Source organism: Pinus tabuliformis, chromosome Q (assembly GCF_031772625.1).
Source record: "Pinus tabuliformis cultivar Carrire ecotype Pingquan chromosome Q, CPIR1, whole genome shotgun sequence".
Classification (NCBI taxonomy): domain Eukaryota; kingdom Viridiplantae; phylum Streptophyta; class Pinopsida; order Pinales; family Pinaceae; genus Pinus; species Pinus tabuliformis.
The window spans coordinates 923,696,891-923,712,888 of NC_142296.1; the positions used below are offsets into that span (position 1 = coordinate 923,696,891).

Here is a 15,998-nt window from a genome sequence, read left to right on the forward strand (position 1 = left end):
AAAGAAAAAATATTTCACTCTCAGTGATAAATAAAATATTTTAATGTTCATACTAAACACTATAATTACGCCAATAGGCGTTTTATTTGTGGGCTTGGGGTGAGCACACACAGTTCACCCTAGCCAATCACAAAGCTTTATTTTTGTCATTCTCACTACTTAAAATTCGATACGTGACCTTCCCTTCTCCGTCCTTTTTGTTCCTTTCCAGCTCGCTGTTAACTCAATGTAACTTAACCACGAGCGTTAACTCCCCGCCTCGAAAGGTGGTTGTACTCGATGCAGCCGGAGGAATCTGGCAGCGTCTTGTTCTGTTGATGAAGCTTAACCCTCTAGTCTCTAATCTCACTCTCTATGATATTATTGGCACACTTGGAGTTGCAGGTGATGTTGGTTGCGTTAATACTCCAGCACAAGCCTCAATTTTCTTTACTTTCTCTCTTGATACAAAGAAACATTATTATGGTCAGACATTACTTCATGGTGGAGAAAAATACAAAGCTATTGGGCGTAGTTTTGTTGTCTTTCATGCCAAGTGTGTGTGGATAACCACCACTTTTACTCACAAAGTCATTTGGTCAAATGAAATGACTTGACTTGAGGGGGAAAACGAAGCAGAAACAACAACATGGCAGGTGCCTATTATCCAACCATATTTCACAATATCATTCCCCACACATCACCTGTGAGAACACGCCTACAACGTTGCCATGTCACATTTTGCAGCCTCAAGGAGGAGAAGGATGGACAAAGGGAACCAGATGAGAAGAGGATGACTAAAACAATATTTGTTGTTGGTGCCAGAAGAAACACTGGCAAATCGATTGTAATCCAACTCTTATCCAAAGGATTCAATGTCAAGGCTGGTGTGCATGATGTGGACAATGCCAAGAACAATTTCCCCATTAATGACACCAAAATTCAATTTGTCAAAGCAAATGTGACAGAGGGTGTTGCTAAACTGAATGAAGCAATAGGAAATTCCTTTGTTTCTTTTTCAATCGGTAAGAAACTCTTGGAGCCTGAAAACTGATTTTGCCTTGTAAGGGTTTTGTTTCTTCCAGTTATTTTTGCCAGATGGTTCCCTTAAGTGACCCTAGGCAGGGCAGGGCAAAACAAGACTTGGCAATTTTATGTTAAGGGTTTTTGCTATTTTCCCCTGGTTCATTGGGATGTGAAATTTCATTGTATCCATGGACTATATATATAGTTTTGTAGAAACTGATTTCTCCTTAGGGTTTATCCGTAAAGATATCATAATTGTTTTTGCAATTATGTTTGCCATATGGTTCTCTTAAGTTGCCCGGGTAGGGGCAAAATATGAATTGGCTTGGGAATTTTGATTGTTAATGCTTTTATTGCTTTCCCCCAATTCACTGGGATGTGGAAGGGTGATGAATATGTGAATATGGAATCTAGTTCCATAGAGGAAGAGCTTCATTACAATGCCATTTCTCTGTTAACTTATTAAATGATGAATTGAAGAATTGTCTAACTTATTCTCATATATATGTTGTCATATTTGTTTGAGATTGGTTACTGAATATTTGAAATGTATCAAAATTAATTGTAGATGTGTAAGTTACTTTAATCACAGAACCGAGTCTTTTTATACCTTGTGGAGTACTCCTTAGTCAAAATATTCATTAAAACTCTTGCTCAACACTGTCTTCAACTCTCATGTTTAAAATTAGTCAGAAGCAATTTTGGTAAATAAGTTTCCTTTATTGCAGAGTTTTATCTTGTCCCTGATGCAAAACTTGATAGGATTTTAATTAAATAACCGAGGGCAATAAGTGTTCCAAGTTTTGTTGAAACTTTATAAAAATGGTTTAGACTCGGTTTTGGGTAAATAAGTGCTTAGGTTTTGTTAGATTTTTTATTAAATGGTTAGGCTTAATTTTGGACAATAAGTTTGTTAAGGGTTATTGGATTATTATGAATTCCACACATGCAAACGTGACACTAGCCTAAACCGCATATACCATAATGATGTAGCCTAAGCCACATATAACCACAACATGCATATAAAATTGCATGTCGTATACACGTCCCAGGAATTTTAACTATTCCTGCCCTTAGTAAAACCTTCACAAATCAAGGTTTAATTCTCTTAATTAAATGCTTAAGCGGAAACATAACATCTGATGGAAACTTACTTTATCAAAAGTTAATTCTTTAAGCGGAAATATATTCGGTTCTCTCTTAGTCCTTATAACTCAACCCTTCAGTTGATTTTATTACCCGCGGTAACAAAATATCATATAAGCTTCGACTCTGATTTTAATCCCGCGCTTATCAACCATACCATGGTCTTTAGACTTTGGTTAAAACTCAACTTAACCCATAATCATTAATCCCGCTTATTTCTATTATAATTCTCATATAATAGAAATATTTCATAAACCACACTTAACCTTACCTTTCTGCCATTCCATAACCCTTTGCACATATATCGATGCTCTCTTTAGCGCATTAGGTCTCCACCATCAATCTCATTCCTTAATCCGATGGCTATCGCATCACCCGCTCGCCAACTAGCTTGGCTGATCTCCACCGTTGATCAATCCCGCTCGATCCAATGGTTATCGCGCAATCTCGTGTGAAATCATGCACGATCGATATCAGACTGAGAGCGCGCGAGAAAAGTGGTTTTCTCTTTCCATCGTGTGTTACGTGTCAACCCCTCAGGTTAATCGCGTAGAAATTAGAAATACCATTTACAACCTTTAAGGCGCACGAGATACCGCTTACCCCTTGCGAATACTACCCCGCATCCATTAACACGTGGCTTCATTTGATCTCTTCATTTCTTGACTTTATTTTGTGCAAATTAATCCTAGCCATCTATCTCCCTCACTCTCGTTCGTTGATCTGATTGATCCAATGATTGTGCTTTGCTACTACATTCTTCGCCTTTATGAAATTCCTCAGTGTTCTGGTTTATTCGTCTAACTCGCCTATGTGACTCTTATTTTGCCTATTTTTTTATTAGAGAGATAAGGAGAAATTCTCTATTTTATGTTAGTTCTTGATTTATTTATAGAATTTTGTAATTAGGAAAAGGGATTAGAAAATTTAGAGAAAAAAAAACACTTGTACATTATTGTCAAGCCTAATTTTAAAGGACTGAAGACGTGAAGGTGGTTTTATGTTTTGTTTTTAGCTGCATGGTACTCGTATTCATCATTTTAAATAAAAATACTAAGCCATTGTTATCTTTCAATCATGGTCTTTGGAATGATTTTGGATACTCTTTCTATGTGCAATATTGTAAGATAAGTTGACTTATCTTATATAGTTTAATTTGTTTTATTCAAGTTGATTTGATTGATAACGATATTAAGTATGAAAGTACAAAAATTAATTATTTAAATAATTATTTATCCGAATAAAATAATTTTTTATGTTGAATTAAAAATTATTTATTCTAAGTCTACAAGGGGAAATTGGGTGATTTCTCCACATTTTATTCTATATATCCTTCAAAGCATCAACACATACATATGATGGTATATATGTCCCTTTTAAAATAAAAATAAAATAAAAATATTTACTAAAAAAAAAAAGAGATATAGGAAAAACAAAAGTAAATATACATATTTGGTTAGTTTTAATTAAAATTGTTATTGTGTAATTCATTTTGTGGTTAACACAAGGTTGACATATGGTATCAAAAAGAAAAAATATTTCACTCTCAGTGATAAATAAAATATTTTAATGTTCATATTAAACACTATAATTACGCCAATAGGCGTTTTATTTGTGGGCTTGGGGTGAGCACACACTGTTCACCCCAGCCAATCACAAAGCTTTATTTTTGTCATTCTCACTAATTAAAATTCGACATGTGACCTTCCCTTCTCCGTCCTTTTTGTTCCTTTCCAGCTCGCTGTTAACTCAATGTAACTTAACTGCAGGCATTAACTCCCCGCCTCGAAAGGTGGTCGTACTCGGTGCAGCGGGAGGAATCTGGCAGCTTCTTGCTCTGTTAATGAAGCTTAACCGTCTAGTCTCTAATCTCACTCTCAATGATATTATTGGCACACTTGGAGTTGCAGGTGATGTTGGTCGCGTCAATACTCGAGCACAAGCCTCAATTTTCTTTACTTTCTCTCTTGGTACAAAGACACATTATTATGGTCAGACATTACTTCATGGTGGAGAAAAATACAGAGCTATTGGGCGTAGTTTTGTTGTCTTTCATGCCAAGTGTGTGTGGATAACCACCACTTTTACTCACAGAGTCATTTGGTCAAATGAAATGACTTGACTTGAGGGGGAAAACGAAGCAGAAACAACAACATGGCAGGTGCCTATTATCCAACCATATTTCACAATATCATTCCCCACACATCACCTGTGAGAACACGCCTACAACGTTGCCATGTCACATTTTGCAGCCTCAAGGAAGAGAAGGATGGACAAGGGGAACCAGATGAGAAGAGGATGACTAAAACAATATTTGTTGTTGGTGCCACAAGAAACACCGGCAAATCGATTGTAATCCAACTCTTATTCAAAGGATTCAATGTCAAGGCTGGTGTGCGTGATGTGGACAATGCCAAGAACAATTTCCCCACTAATGACACCAAAATTCAATTTGTCAAAACAAATGTGACAGAGGGTGTTGCTAAACTGAATGAAGCAATAGGAAATTCCTTTGTTTATTTTCCAATCGATAAGAAACTCTTGGAGCTTGAAAAATGATTTTTCCTTGTAAGGGTTTTGTTTCTTCCAGTTATTTTTGCCAGATGGTTCCCTTAAGTGGCCCTAAGCAGGGCAGGGCAAAACAAGACTTGGCAATTTTACATTAAGGGTTTTTGTTATTTTCCCCTGGTTCATTGGGATGCGGAATTTCATTGTATCCATGGACTATACATATAGTTTTGTAGAAACTGATTTCTCCTTAGGGTTTATCCGTAAAGATATCATAATTGTTTTTGCAATTATGTTTGCCATATGGTTCTCTTAAGTTGCCCGGGCAGGGGCAAAATATGAATTGGCTTGGGAATTTTGATTGTTAATGTTTTTATTGCTTTCCCCCAATTGACTGGGATGTGGAAGGGTGATGAATATGTGAATATGGAATCTAGTTCCATAGAGGAAGAGCTTCATTACAATGCCATTTCTCTGTTAACTTATTAAATGATGATTTGAAGAATTGTCTAACTTATTCTCATATATATGTTGTCATATTCGTTTGAGACTGGTTACAAAATATTTGAAATGTATCAAAATTAATTGTAGATGTGTAAGTTACTTTAATCACAGAACCGAGTCTTTTTATACCTTTTCTAGTACTCCTTAGTCAAAATATTCATTAAAACTCTTGCTCAACACCGTCTTCAACTCTCATGTTTAAAATTAGTCAGAAGCAATTTTGGTAAATAAGTTTCCTTTATTGCAGAGTTTTATCTTGTCCCTGATGCAAAACTTGATAGGATTTTAATTAAATAACCGAGGGCAATAAGTGTTCCAAGTTTTGTTGAAACTTTATAAAAATGGTTTAGACTCGGTTTTGGGTAAATAAGTGCTTAGGTTTTGTTAGATTTTTATATTAAATGGTTAGGCTTAATTTTGGACAATAAGTTGTTTTAAGGGTTATTGGATTATTATGAATTCCACACATGCAAACGTGACACCAGCCCAAATCGCATATACCATAATGATGCAGCCTAAGCTGCACATACCCACAATATGCACATAAAATTGCATGTCGTATACACGTCCCAGGAATTTTAATTATTCTTGCCCTTAGTAAAACCTTCACAAATCAAGGTTTAATTCTCTTAATTAAATGCTTAAGCGGAAACATAACATCTTATGGAAACTTACTTTATCAAAAGTTAATTCTTTAAGCGGAAATATATTTGGTTCTCTCTTAGTCCTTATAACTCAACCCTTCAGTTGATTTTATTACCCGCGGTAACAAAATATCATATAAGCTTCAACTCTGATTTTAATCTCGCGCTTATCAACCATACCATGGTCTTTAGACTTTGGTTAAAACTCAACTTAACCCATAGTCATTAATCCCACTTATTTCTATTATAATTCTCATATAATACAAATATTTCATAAACCACACTTAACCTTACCTTTCTGAAATTCCATAACCCTTTGCACATATATCGATGCTCTCTTTAGCGCATTAGGTCTCCACCATCAATCTCCTATCACATCACCCGCTCGCCAACTAGCTTGGCCGATCTCCACCGTTGATCAATCCCACTCAATCCAACGGTTATCCCGCAATCTCGTGTGAAATCATGCACGATCGATATCAGATCGAGAGCGCGCGAGAAAAGTGGTTTTCTCTTTCCATCATGTGTTACGTGTCAACCCCTCAGGTTAATCGCATAGAAATTAGAAATACCATTTACAACCTTTAGGGCGCGCGAGATACCGCTTACCCCTTGTGAATACTACCCCGCATCCATTAACACGTGGCTTCATTTGATCTCTTCATTTCTTGACTTTATTTTGTGCGACTTAATCCTAGCCATCTATCTCCCTCACTCTTGTTCATTGATCTGATTGATCCAATGATTGTGCTTTGCTACTACATTCTTCGCCTTTATGAAATTCCTCAGTGTTCTGGTTTATTCGTCTGACCCGCCTATGTGACTCTTTGTGCATCTATCCTTCCTATGTTCTTCTGTGGTTTAGGTTTTCTAGTCTTGGGTTGTTCTTCAACGCAACTTCCTCCTGAACTTACTTCTACGTACTTTTAAGCGCTATCAAATTTGAACTTCAGCTTTGATACTTCAATCGAATTCAAACGATCAGACCACTATCCTTCATTCTCCACCTCTGCAATCTACTTTAATTCCACCTGCATACATATACTATGCAGAATTACTCTAATTCACACACAATCTACAATTCCATTAATCAATACACATCACACAACTCATGAATCGAATTCTCTGTCTTTATAAATAATTCTTTACATAATGAATCTCTCTCTCTGGCCTGATTTTCTAATTAGTGGCCTTTTCCTTTCCTGCCCGTAGGCTTACAATCAAACCCTATCTAACTCACTAGCTAACTAACTCTTGAACTAACTCTTAGTTAGCTAACCCTCTTCTATGCCTTTTAGGCTTACATTTATACAAAAGGTTTTGTAACCCATTTCTTGGTTCAGATCCTTAATCTGCTCATTAAGTCCTAAAATCTCTCAATGATCCCTTGAGGATCTCAACAACTTAACTAAATCCTAAGGATTCTCTTTAATCCCCAAAATCATGAAACCAATTCCTAATCTAGGATTTACAATATTTCAAAATCTCTCAATCCTCACTAATCACTCATCATCACTCATGTTCTCCTACATTTGAGAACATTTACAAATATGCCTCACAATACTTAATTAATCCCTATTCTAGTTTCTCTCATTAAAATCACTCAAAACCTTAATAATTACATTAATTTAATACTCAGGAAACCAACTTCCTTGAAAACACAAGACCCCCTATGTCTACTAAAATACAATGAAATTTCTGAGTTGAATGCTCCTACATCAAAACGTCTGCACCATCCCATTCCATTTTAAATGGGCAGATCCCATTTATCCCCACTATAAATGCATACCTTCATTCCCATTCCCATTCCATTCAAAATGTACAAATCCACTTCTTCACCATCTATCACATCCCACTGTAAATGCATATCTTCATCCCTCTAATTACCATCTATCCCCATTATAAATGCATGCCTTTACTTATTTTTGTGGAGATTTTTTTTCATTAACTTTGGTTATTTAATTGCAATTTAATATTAAGGTTACATAACTGGTTGACAATGCCTCATATTGTTAGATCTAAGACGTTTGTGATCCATAATGTAGAAGCAAGTCTTTCAGATTAATCACATTGTTAGGATTTGTTACATGATTCTGATTGATAATGTCTCAAAGTTAGTAGTCTTCACTATAAATGCATTCCTTCATCCAAAAATTACTTATTTTTGTGGAGAATAAGTTTCATGAACCTTGGTTATTTAATTGCAATTTAATATTAATTTTACATGAATCTGGTTGAGAATGCATTAGATTATTACATTCTTATTAACAATGCTTCAGAGTAAATAGTTTTGTCTACATAGTCTTTGTTTTACAAACAAAGGGATCATATATGTCTAAAAGATTGAGCAACAAGGATAAAATTTGTCAATGATTTGGCTTATTAAACAATAGTGAGTAAACATATGTAGTGGGATATGACTATTATTTTGTAGGTTTTCAAATTGGTTATATAACTATAAAATCTATTGTCATCTCCTTTTCTTCTGAGAAGTGTAGGTCCACATGTACACCCACTCTTTCTTCTATAAGTGAATGTGTACATATTGTTACCCCTCTCTTCAAGAGGTAAAAGATTGTTGAAATTTTCAATTCAGGATGAGCAAATCGACGAGATAAAACACTAAATAGCTAGGAAAAAATAACTTCCAAAACTGCCATTGTAAACATGTTAGATCTACAAACACATAACTCACTAAAGACTGGTGAGAATTTATATTCAAATCACATTTGTTTTCTTTATTAATGGTAAAAAGAAAAACTATACAAAACAAATCACAACAAACTCTTGTTCTTTAAGCACTTGGGACTGGAGCACCCAACCTGCTCGCATGCTTGCTTTCGGCTTTCAGGAATCTATTCCTTAACTGGAAAAAAAACAGGTCATGATTGATGCCCCTTGTAATACTGGAAATACACTTAATTAAAGTAATTTTTCTAAAATTGGAAAATCAAAATGAAAATAACAAAGCAATTTCTATATACGAACTGAAGTTAAATTACTAATTCTAGCACAGGCCTCAATTTTATTTACTTTCTCTCTTGGCACAAAAACATATTATTATGGACGAACATTACTTCATGGCGGAGTAAAATACAAAGCTACTCGGTGTAGTTTGTTGTCTTTCATGCCAAGTTTGCAGATAACTACCACTTTTACTCACACAGTCACTTTGTCAAAGGACTTGAGTTGCAAAGGAAAATGAAGCAGAAACAATAGCATGGTAGGTGCCTCTTATCTAACCATATTTTATAATATCATTCCCCACCCATCGCATGTGAGCACCCGCCTGCGATGTTTCCATGTCACATTTTGAAACCTCAAGGAGGAGAAGGATGGACAAAGGGAACCAAATGAGCAGAGGACGACTAAAAAAATATTCGTTGCAGGTGCCATAGGAAACACTGGAAAACGGATTGTAACCCAACTCTTATCCAAAGGATTCAATGTCAGGGTTGGTGTGTGTGATGTGGACAGTGCCAAGAACAATTTCCCCACTAATGACACCAAAATTCAATTTGTCAAGGAAAATGTGACAGAGGGTGTTTCTAAACTGAGTGAAGCAATAGGAAATGCTGAAGCTATCATCTGTGCAACAAGGTTCCACCCTTCTTTGGATTTTCTGGCTCCATGGAAGGTTGATAATTTTGGTATGGCGAATCTAGTTGATGCATGTTAAAGTATTGGTGTGAACAAATTGATTCTTATTAGTTCCATCCTAGTCAATGGTGCAACAATTGGACAATTACTTAATTTTACTTGTATTGCACTCAATGTCTTTGGCTTGACACATGATGATCTTTTCAATATTAATGTTGGCATTGTCAAATCCCTGTGTATAGCCATTGCAAAATATTTCCCTGAAGCATTAGTAAACATTATCAACAATCCTGTTAATTCAAATGTACCCATTACTGCTAAGGCTTTCAAGAAGGCTGGAACCTATAATGAAAAAAACTCTTTGGTGTCACCATGCTTGATGTTGTTGGAGCAAAGACTTTCTATGCTGCCAAAGCAGGTGTCCCTATGGAAGAAGTGAATGTCCCTATTGTACGAGGACATTTTGGTGTCACTATTCATCCTCTCTTTTCACAGGCTACTCCAAAACCAAATATTAATATTTTGGATGAGGATCTCAAAGCTCTAACAAAGTGTACTCAAGATGGAGGCACTGAATTAAAGCAAAAGCTGGAAAAGGTTATACAACATCATCTATGGCTTATGCTAGAGCAATATTTGCTGATGCATGTTTAAAGGGTTGAATGGAGTGCCAGATATTGTCGAATGTACATATGTTCAATCAAACATTATTGAATATCCTTTCTTTGCCTCGAAGGTGAGACTGGGTAAAAGTGGCATCGAGGAGGTTCTGGGGTTGGGCCCCATCTCTGCTTTTGAACAACAGGGTTTGGAAGCAATGAAACTAGAACTCAAGTCTTCTATTGAGAAAGGAGTGAAGTTTGCTACCGAAAACTGAGTCAGGACTCTCCTTATGGTACTTTAGTGTTTGATATTTACATTGAAGGAAGCTAAGATACTACCATTTTGTCATATTGGTTTAGTAGGCACCCTATTGGGGTAGTTAGAGTTTAAATATGCTAGAGCTAGTTTGTGTAGTTTTTGTTGAACATTGCGCAGTATTCCATCCCATGTCTGCTTCCAAGAAATGGAAATTTATGTGGTCTTAATAAAGTTGGGAGGAAACCCATCGAATTCAACCTTTGAGTTTTTTGAAACGAGAAATAAGAGTCACTTTTTATGTTAAACTGGGTGAGGTACAATGACAATTCAGTGGAGTCGACAAGTATTCAATTTGCCGTAAATTAAAAAAAGTCAAAGGGATTGTATCAAATTGGGATCATGGTGCAACACTATTAAAAATTTTATCAGGTTTTAGTGTGCGTTAGGAGGATCTTCATTTGTTAAAGAATTTATATGTAGGTCTTGTATTTTGCAGGGAGAATACAAACATGGCCCCTGTTGAAGAGATCTGCACAGATAATAAAAGTGTAGGGTTATCAAGGGGTGAGTCTATTTACAATGTCTATGGGTGTGAGGACAATGAATGTTTTGAGATAATGGTGAGTGTTGCACCATATATTTCAAGTACCAATAAGGCCTCACAAGTTGCAATCCCTCTTTTCCAATTCTTATAGCAAAGTATTTCACTTGCTACATGTCATTTCTAGGTTTGATTTTTCAGTGCTAGCTACTAATATTGACTAATATTGGATGTAGATTCATCTATCCAGCTGCAACGGAGGTTTAGTTCTTGCCCATCCAACTTGTTTCTACATCCCTAACAACTTGCAGGATTGGAATCAATCAAGCACTAGCTTCATGTAAGGGTTGTGGTGGTAGAGGTGCTCTTAGTTAGGCTTACCAGATGAAGGGCCTCCAAAGCTCAAATGAAGAAGAACAAAAATGGATCTGCAACAAATATGTTAAAACGATGTTAAAATTGGCAACTAGGGCCAAAAATTCATGTGGGTCATCTTATTCATGGTTGATAATATTTTTATTAGATTCCTCTCGTCGAGAGGTGTAGGATTGATATAAAGACCATCCAATTCCGATGAGTATTCATGGAGATATGAATTTATTTTGATTATGGAATTATTATCAAGCCGACCTACAACTCATGTAGGCTCAGAAGCCCAACAGTCGCATCTATTCAAACACCAACGTTGTGTATAAATATAGGAGGACTTTTCCTCATTTGGACTCACTCATCTCATCACATCTCTCTCTCTCTACTGCGCAGAAAAGAGTCTCTTCTCCACTGCCCAGAAAAGGGTCTCTCCTTCACACTGTTTGAAGTCGGAAGCTGCCGAAACTGAAGCTGCAACTGCAGAAGTAAAGTTTGAACTACGTGGACTAGAAGATCTCCTCATTTTAACTGTGTTGTAGGTCCATTTGAACCTCCTCTGAAAGCCACAACTTTTGGTGGTGGAATCAAGTCAATCCGACGAATGGTTTGTAAGATATCGACTGCCTCAGTTTGAAGGAAGCTGCTGAAACTGAAGCTACAACTGTAGAAGTAAAGTTTGACCTGCGTGGAATAGAAGATCTCCTCATCTAAACTTCGTTGTAGGTTCATCTGAACCTCCTCTGGAAGCTGCAACTTTTGGTGGTGGAATCAAGTCAATCCAACGGACGGTTTGCAAGATATCGACTGCCCTAGTTTGAAGGAAGCTGCTGAAACTGAAGCTGCAAGACAAAAGCTACAAGGTAAGACAAAAGCTACAAGGTAACCTTCAGCGATGGCAAGGTACGCATATGGAAAAATAATGTTAAAGATGCCTTTACTCTTGGGTTTCGTGTTGATTCATTATATCAGGTCGATGGAAGTCTGCTAGGTGTCATATCTTATGACACATCTCTTCAGTCCGAACTTTGGCATCGGAGGTTTGCCCCCCTTCATTATAAAGCTCTACTCAATGTAAGACAAATGGTGACAGGGATGCCCGAATTCCGAGTAGAGAAAGAAGGTGTATGTCCAAGATGTGCCGAAGGAAAGCTCAAAAGGGGACCATTCCCCTCAAGCCAAAGCAAGACCTCCGATATATTATAGTTGGTTCACTTAGGCATACCTGAGGTTGGCATTAAGAGGGAGACTACTACACCACATACTCCAGAGCAGAATGGTGTGGCGGAAAAGAAGAACCGCACAACTATGGAAGCTGTTCGGGCCATGCTACATGATCAAAGACTTCCGAAGTTTCTATGGGCTGAAACTATAAACACTGCCGTATATGTACAAAATCGATGCCCTCATCAAGCATTGGGTTCCAAGACTCCTGAAGAAATGTTCACCGGTAAGAAACCTGATGTTTCTCATTTTATAATTTTTGGAAGTCCTATATATTTTCATGTGCCGAAAGAGAAAAGAAATAAATTGGGTGCATCCGGAAAGAAAGGAATTTTTGTGGGCTATGGTGAAAATACTAAAGGCTATAGAATCTATGTAGCCAGTCAAAGGGAAGTTGTAATTAGTCATGATGTCACCTTTGACGAAGATATGGCTCTCAGCAAGGTGAACAATCTTCTGACTTTGAGGAGCTCTCAAGAAGCTGACACTAGGAAACCGAAAGAAAAGGATGATGAATCAATGCCTGATGTAGAAGAACCCATGGATCCGATTGATCCTCATCCACATCAGCCTTCCTCTTCTAGGAAGAGGCCTTCATGGCCTAGGGGGATACTTGATGATGCTGAAGAACATGTTGCACCCTGAGGAACCTTCCGTCAAAGTAAGAAACCTAGCAGGTATCAGGGATACCTGACCATCATGAGCACGATCATACAAAATGAGCCTTCATCATTCTCAGATGTCGTCAAGCATCAAGTATGGAAGGATGCTATGACCATAGAATATGAGTCTATTATGGAGAATGATGTCTGGGAAGTAGTTCCCAGACCCCAGGACAAGACAATTGTCACTTCTAAATGGCTTTACAAGATAAAGCATGTAGCAAATGGAAGTATCGAAAAGTATAAGGCTCGTTTTGTTGCTCATGGTTTCTCCCAGAAGGAAGGTATAGACTATGATATTTGCACCTATTGCCAGATATACAACCATCCGCTTGATCATAGCCCTTGTGGCTTCACAAGGATGGAACCTATATTAGATGGATGTCAAGACCGCATTCTTGCACGGTTCGATCAAAGAAGAGGTCTATGTGGAGCAACCCGAAGGATTTGAGATTAATGATCGAAAATCTCATGTATGCAGGTTGAAGAAGGCTCTCTATGGGCTGAAGCAAGCACCCCGAGCATGGTATGAGAGGATCGATAGCTACTTGATGAAGTTGGGATTCACTAGGAGTGAAGCCGATCCTAACCTTTACTTTAAGGTTGAAGATGACAAGCCTCTCATACTGGTGTTGTATGTGGATGACCTCATTCTAATAGGTGTAGACCTTCTCATTCACAAATGTAAGAGGGAGTTGGCTTCTGAATTTGAAATGAAGGACCAGGGACTTGAAGTGTGGTAGAAGCCAAGGGAAATTTTCCTATCTCAAGGAAAATATGTGGTAAAGATATTGGAAAGATTCGGTATGTTGGACTGCAAGCCTGTGACTACCTCGAGGATCTTAACTTTTAGAAGCTATATGGTAGTGATGTCAGACCAGATTTGGGAAATGCCTTTGAGTTTCATAAACTCATTCGCATTGATGTTCTTAGTGAACCTCCGTCCAAACATATGTTTTGCAGTTAGCATTGTGAGCTCATATTTGGTTGAGCCTCACTGGATTGATGCCAAGAATCTTCTAAGATATCTACGTGGCACAATTACTAATGGGTTAAGATACACTACCAGAGATGTGAGACTACTTGGATATATTGATGCTGATTAGGCAGGCAATGTGGTGGACCGTAAGAGCACTTCCGGGTGTTGTTTCACATTGGGATTTGCTTAGATATCCTGGATGAGCAGGAAGCAGAAGTCGGTGGCTTTAAGCACCGCGAAGCAGAATATATTTTTGCTAGCATGGCCTCCTATGAGGCAGTCTCGTTGCGAAAGCTCTTCAGTGAGCTGTTTGAATTTACATTGGATACCACTGTAATTCTCTATAACAACCAGAAGTGGGATTCGATTATTGAGGAATCCCGTATTCGTCGATTGCTCCGGCAGATAGACATCATCTGGGATATGGTAAGTCGATGAGCAAGGAGGCTCCATCGCATTAAGATGATGTACAGGTCAATACACCTTGACAAAGCCCCGAGGAAAGATCTAATCTGTGATTTTCCCAAACGACTTGGAGTCGTCAAGAAACCCTTGTACAAGGGTCTGCATGTTGCATACATTGAGCTCTGGGAGCTTTGAGGGCTTGTGGTTCTTACTGGAGCAACATAAGACCACAGGGTGACTCATCCTCCCCCGGTGGTGCGCACTGGAACAAGATGATTTGCTCTCTTGTGGGACAAGATGATTCGCTCTATTGTGGAACAGGATGATTCGCTCTCCTGTGTAGCAGGATGATTAGTTCTCCTGTGAGGCCTGGATTGATGTGTTCTCCATGGCAATTGTAGTAGGATTGATGTGTTCTCCTGTGAGGCCTGGATTGGTGTGTTCTCCATGGCGATTGTAGCAGGATTGATGTGTTCTCCTGTGAGGCCTGGATTGATGTGTTCTCCATGGTGATTGTAGTAGGATTGATGTGTTCTCCTGTGAGGACAGGATTGATTAGTTCTCCTGTTGAGGCATCCTACCCATGCAGTCTGGGACTCATGGGAAGTACCTTTCATCTGATCAATGAGTAGGGAAATGAAGTTAGGGACCATAGTAGTACCGATGGATGCATTGTTGTATCTACCATACTCCCTACGCTAGGATGACCTCCATTGATCTGGGATCAATGATACTGGTCTAGGACCAGTGGTAGGAGTTGCACCATACTATGACGCTGACTTCGGGTCGATTGAGACTGGTCTGGGACCAGTGGTACATACTCTAAGATTGACTTTTTGTCAGTGTAGCACTGGTCTGGGACCAGTGAAAGTGGTACATACTATTACGCTGACTTCGGGTCGGTTGAGACTGGTTTGGGACCAATGGTACACTCTCTGACCAGTGGTAGGAGTGGTACCTACTATGAAGCTGACTTCAAGTCGGTTGAGACTTGTCTGGGACCAGTGGTACGCACTCTGAGACTGACTTCGAGTCAGTGGAGGATGATACTGGTCTGGGACCAGTGGAGTTGTACTCACTATGACGCTAACTTCGGGTTGGTTGAGACTGGTCTGGGACCAGTGGTACATACTCTGAGACTGACTTTGAGTCAGTATGATACATCCTCGATCATTTCTTCTTCTTCATAATTCGGACAAAAGCAGAGCAGAACAGAACAATGCAAGAGTAGAGCAGAACAGAGCAGAACAATACAGATCAGTACAGGGCAGAACAAGAAGAATAGAGCAGAGCAGGGCAAGGGTCAGGCTGTACAGGGCAGTGCATTTGATGGATGAATAGTAGCGACCGTCAGACAGATTGCAGATGAAGTTCTCCCTAGTTGAGAGGGAGTGTTAAAATTGGTAACTAGGGCCAAAACTTCATGTGGGTCATCTTATTCATGGCTAATAATATTTTTATTAGATTCCTCTCATCGAGAGATGTAGGATTGATATAAAGATCATCCGATTCCGATAAGTATTCATGGAGATATGAATTTATTTTGATTATGG

General features: G+C 38.2%; 1 pseudogene; it reads left to right on the forward strand.

Moving 5' to 3' along the window:
• The first annotated feature begins 628 nt into the window (after nt 1–628).
• On the forward strand, nt 629–10,284 carry LOC149222481 (malate dehydrogenase 1, mitochondrial pseudogene; annotated as a pseudogene).
• The last annotated feature ends 5,714 nt before the right edge of the window (nt 10,285–15,998 follow it).